This window comes from Bison bison, unplaced genomic scaffold (assembly GCF_000754665.1).
Source record: "Bison bison bison isolate TAMUID 2011002044 unplaced genomic scaffold, Bison_UMD1.0 scf7180017864307, whole genome shotgun sequence".
In the NCBI taxonomy this organism is placed as follows: domain Eukaryota; kingdom Metazoa; phylum Chordata; class Mammalia; order Artiodactyla; family Bovidae; genus Bison; species Bison bison.
Window position 1 is genome coordinate 10,825,440 of NW_011494879.1, and position 6,102 is coordinate 10,831,541.

Here is a 6,102-nt window from a genome sequence, read left to right on the forward strand (position 1 = left end):
AGTGACTGAACTGAACTAATCCATTATGAATCAGGCACTTTAGGGACTTCCCCCTCCCACCCACCACTACCACTACCACTTAATCCTCAGTTCAGTTCAGTCGCTCAGTCGTGTACAACTCTTTGCGACTCCATGGACCGCAGCACACCAGGCCTCCCTGTTCATCACCAACTCCCAGAGCCTACTCAAACTCATGTCCATTGAGTCAGTGATGCCATCCAGCCATCTCATCCTCTGTTGTCCCCTTGTCGTTGCCTTCAATCTTTCCCAGCATCAGGGTCTTTTCAAATGAGTCAGCTCTTCGCATCAGGTGGTCAAAGTATTGGAGTTTCAGCTTCAACATCAGTCCTTCCAATGATTATTAAGGACTGATTTCCCTTAGGATGGACTGGTTGGATCTTCTTGCAGTCCAAGGGACTCTCAAGAGTCTTCTCCAACACCACAGTTCAAAAGCATCAATTCTTCAGCGCTCAGCTTTCTTTATAGTCCAACTCTCACATCCATACATGACTACTGGAAAAACCATAGCCTTGGACTAGACGGACCTTTGTTGGCAAAGTAATGGCAAAGTAACTTGATCCTCACGGAATGCTAATTTAATTTAAAGACTTGAAATTAAGTCTGGGAGTGGCTGTCTGGATTGGCTCATCCAGCAGAGCCCAGTTGGCCTGTCTGTTGTGGGGAAGGCTTCTTCTACCCCGGAACTGGCAATCTTGTTAGAAGAGCCACGCCTACACAAGAACTTGATAAAGAACACAGCTGGCTTATGCTAGCTGGCAATCAACAATGAACAGAGTTTCGGAGGGAAGAGTGGGGCTGGGGCTAAGAAGATCAGCATTCCTTCTTAGAGAGTCTCCAGCTGATTTTTGAGAATTTGAAGCAAAAAAGAAAAAGACTTTCTAGGCCAGAAGTAGCAGTGGGACCTGTCACTCATCACTGTTTAAATACAAGGAAACCCCTCACCCTATCCTGCCTCCAGGCAGATCTGGGCTATAGCGTTTCCCAGGTGGTGCTAATAGTAAAGAACCTGCCAACAGGAGACGTTGAAATATGGGTTCGATCCCTGGATTGGGAAGATCCCCTGGAGAAGGGCATAGCAACCCAGTCCAGTATTCTTGCCTGGAGAATCCCATGGACAGAGGAGCCTGGTGGGTTACTGTTCATGGGGTCGCAAAGAGTTGGACATGACTGAAGCAACTTAGCACTCATGCATGCATGGGCTTTAGGGAATTTCTCCAGCATCCTAGGAAACTGAGAGTAACAAGAATCAATGAATGGGCAAATCAGCCATCAGTTATGTAACCATCGCAAGAGGTCTGAAAACTTCAGCTGAGGAAATCTGGACACACCCCACCAAACTAAATCAGTGACATTGAAAAGTAGCCCCAGGAAAAAAAGATTGGACATAGGAAGTGCTACTGTTTCTAAGGGGTGGTGGCAAACAGACTTGAAGACCAGATCTGGAGTCAGAATTTCTTGTAGTTCTTATGGGTTCACACTGAGACTGGATTCCCCTCCGTGCAAAAGCTTTGATGCTGATAAATCAAGTTTGTATAGTCTACAGAGTGGAAGCTTCTTTGCCTCCCCCACGCCTCTGAGCCTGGCCCTGAGCCACTTGCCTGTCTCCCTGGACAGTTTTCCCATCTCGTTTTTTAGCATCAAGTAAAACAGGTAAAGCTGAAACTCCAGTACTTTGGCCACCTCATGCAAAGAGTTGACTCACTGGAAAGACTCTGATGCTGGGAGGGATTGGGGGCAGGAGGAGAAGGGGACGACAGAGGATGAGATGGCTGGATGGCATCACTGACTTGATGGATGTGAGTCTGGGTGAACTCCGGGAGTTGGTGATGGACAGGGAGGCCTGGCGTGCTGTGATTCACGGGGTTGCAGAGTCGGACACAACTGAGCGACTGAACTGAACTGAACTGAAAACAGGTAAACAGGAATTCCAGCTCTATGGCAACTACCATCCCTGAGCTCTTCGGAGTTTGCAAGCCATTTTTACTCATCCCATCTTCATGATTTCCCCAGGTCTCTGTAACATACTAAGCCTGAAAGAAGGCTTCCTAGTGGAAGGGAGATCTCTGAGCTGCCCCAAAGGATGCGAAATCTGTCTTTGAGGGGAGTACAGAGCCTGTTGGATACTTCTGATTTGCTAAATCTGTAACTAAATTACTGGCATTCAATGAAGATAATTTTTGTTTTATTTATTATTGTGCCATTACCAGTAAAACTTCTCACCCCCAAAACTCTCTCAATGTTGTATTTTAAATTTTCCTGCATCCTTAGAAGTAAATATATATATGTCTAGTCTTGGGCACATCCAACATCATATACTCAAATGGCTTTGTTTGGCTTGCTTCTAATCCTAATTAAGCCAGTGCCATTTTATTTCTTTGAACCCACTCTCAGCTGACTCAGTTTAGCACTAGTTTGGTTTGAAAGAATGCCAACTAGCCTGGGAGACAAAAGAGAACGTTGGGGATCATATTAGCCTTCACCAAAGGATCTTTTACTTGCCCCAACTGGTCAGCTTAATGACGAACTTTCCTGGGAAGTAATAAAAGCATTGTTTTGAAAATTAACCAAAACAAAAAATTATTCCACTGCTTCAAAAATATTGCATGAAGAGGAAATCTTCTCTCTGCATCTGATTCCTTTCCTCAAAGTAAACCACTATTAACCAGTTGTTGCATGTTACATCCAATTTGTTGCTGGGTTTATGCAGACATGTCTAAATGCACAGATATCCAAAGTGGCAGACTGCTGCCCAAGACCTAGTTTATTTTCCTTTATACTCATAGATACCTCCAAGTCAGTACCTGTAGATCTAACACATTATTTTCAGAGGCTGCACATTATTCCGCTGCTTACGTGTATTATAGAAGATGCAACCATGTTCCTATGGAATGGATTTAGATTATTAACTGTATTTTTGCTACTGAGGACAAGACTGTAACACAGCTTCTTGTTTATGCATTTTGACATATTTATTTTATTATTTCTTGTAACAATAGGGTGTATTTGGAAGACTGGGATTGCCTTTATTCTTCGGGCTGGAATGCCAACAGTGTAAGGAGGGTCCCTACCCCCTCTCCCCAGCCTTGCCAATACTTGGGCCAATCTGCTAGACCAAAAAATGTTAATCTCCTTGAGATTTAATTTGCATTTCCTTGACTACTAGTGAAGCTGAGCATCTTTTCATATGTTTATGAACAATTTGCATTTCCTACTCAGTAAATTATCTACTCTTATCCTGGACCCATGTTTCTATGGGGTTGTTTTTCTATTTGATGTGTAAGAAAGAGCTCTTTGTAGACATAGGATATACTCTTTGTCTCTTATAGATGAGGCAAATATTTTTCTATCACACCATTGTCTTTTGACTTTGGATGTGTTTTCAGTATAACTGAAAATTTTCATTGCTGTCGAATATGTTCAAATTTTCCGTCTTGTGTTTCTGGGCTATCTGTTTTAGAATGCCACTCTATATTTCCTTTATTATCTTACTTTTTCCAATTTAAAACTTCAATTTAAGTTTCATTCATTCATTAAGTTGCTTAATTAATTCATTAGTAACTGGGTAAGTCAGGCAGCTAGCTTTATTCTAAATGAAGAGTCAGGAATTTTAAAAGTATTTAATCAGCAAAAATGTACACTTTGGTGGCGGAGGGGTGAGGTGGGCAGGAAAGGACCCATTAAGTTTCCTAGGAGAAACTGAGGTCCCTGAAGCTGGATCCAGATCTTTAACTCACAATCTAGGAAAAACATCTAGAGGTTTTTGATCGCCTAGCCAGTCATGGGTTGGACTCTACTGAATGTGCGTGTGTGTGCGTGATTTAGCTCTGTTTTTTAAAGAAGGGATTTGTAGACGAAAACATTGTTCTCCCTCAAAAATCTCCTTATTTATAAACCGAATCCTGTGGACAACTCCATCCTGTCTGTTGGTCCATTTTAGATGTGTCTCCCTCAGCCTGTGATGAGCTCATTGAGTCTGTGCCTTCACTCATCTCTGTTCTGAGTGGATGCTGGTTGAACGTGTCTTCCAAGTCCCCTGAAGATTTATTTCATGTGTGTCCACATAGTCTGAGAGAGTTTCAACCTTTCAAAGAAGAATTTGAAGGTTTCCCTACAAGCAGACGAGGAACCAGCAGTAGCAAGATTTCTCCACGGACAAAGTCTTTTATCTTTCCATTTGCAAATGAAAGTACCAATAAACACTTGTAAAACTTTATCACTCTGTTAAACTTCAAATTCAGACTTGTCAGTAATTATTGGTTAGCATTAAGAGGATGAGATTAGAGATTGAGGTCCAGGAAGAATACACAATTTGCTTGGAGGCACACAGAGTAACCGGGTCTCTTGTCTTCTCATTTTCTGCTGCACTTTGTCCCTTGACAAAGGACAAATGCTGTGGTGAAGGGTACAGGTTGGGTGAGAGAGGACAAGGTAGGGCTCTGTAGCGACAGGGACCAACCTGATCTGTTGATACTTCCCCTACCGTGTCGGTAAAAAGGTGGGTCAGGCAATTCTGAGATCCCTTCCTGGGGCTGCTGCCTTGATGGTGTGGTCATCATTCCTCTTACCCTCTGTTGCTGACAAACAGAAACTCTCTCCAAAAAGTTGGCTGCTTCAGAAGGACTCATCTGGGGACCTCTGCCTTGAACAATACTATACTATAGTAGAGTACGGATAGGTATCTGCTTTGTGTGGTGGATGCCCCCTGGAGCAAGACAGACACAAGTAGGGTGAGGAGGACAGAGCCAGTTTCCTCTCCTTGTCTCAGGGGAAGCTGGCCTTAGACAAATTCTCCCAGGCAGACATCATTACAAATGAAGGCAAGTGTTTTGAAGGAAAATCTGGGATGCTTGAGGAGAAAACTGCAGGAGGGCTTGGTTTAGATTAGGGAGTTAGGGAAAAGCAGAAGTAGGGGGTATAAAAGGTTTTTGCAAGAGTTTAGAGCTTTACATATGGGAAGGAAATAATAATAATGAAAGTGTTTGGAAGGGCAGCTCATCCTCATTCATGGGTCACTTCCTAGGACTCGAGGAACCTGCCCCCTCCCCTTGAATTATGTAGGTATCCAGGGTAAGGACTGGGGAGTCTTCACAAATGCTAATAGGTGAGCATTTTACAGGCTGCCTCCTGCCCCTCCGCATCCTCACCCACAACTAGTTTGAATGTGGAGATGAATGGAGAGGATGATTGGCATTTCCAGTTTGGGAAAAAGGTGGAGAAGATTTCTCACCCCCATCCCCAACCCGGGGTGCAGGGCGGGGGTTGGAGGAGGGCAGGTTTCCCTGCCCCAAATCATTCCAAGAGGAATTCTTCCTGGGGAAATCCCACTTTGTTGTGCATTTGATTATTAAAGGGGCTGCCTGGGAGACTGGGTTGTTCTGGGGAATGTGGGTACTAGAATCTTTAACCCTGTCAACCCTGCATCCCAACATATCTGCAGGAAAGCTTAATCAGAGCCAACTGAAGATGTCATAGTGGTGGTGGGTTGGGAGAGCAGAGGTGAGGGTGTTTGTTTCCCAGGAAGAATCTATCAGGGTCTGGTAACTAACAATAGCTGACACTCAACACTCACCCTGTGCTGATGGGCACCGTTCTCAGTGCTTTCAAAACTATTTCTCAATAACAGCCCTGTGAGGTAAGCACCATTACTAACTCCATTTGGCAATTGAAGACACCAAGGCACAAAGAGTCTTGAGTAGTGGCAGCAGCCACTTACCCTTTTGCCTCCGACAACCGGGAGCCAAGATTTCCGAACCGGGGTTTGGGCTGCCGGAGTTGTGGACCACAACTCCTATGTGAACCTCATCCGCCTCCCCAGAATTCGGGCAATCCCTGGTTTTTGACAGGCTAACTCGGGAGCCCGTGGGAACGTTTTGGGGAGCCTCTCGCCCATTCCCTGCGGAAGCGGGCCCAAGCCGCCATCCTCGGTGGTGGGGATATGTTGACAGGGCGGCGGGAGGGCGCCGGTGGCCCTGCTCCGAGCCCCTCCCCGCCCCCCCGAGACCAGGCCCAGCAGCTCAGCTTTCTGCGCGGTCTCCGCGAGGTGTCGCCTTCGGCCGAAGAAACCACCGCTGCGCCACCCTC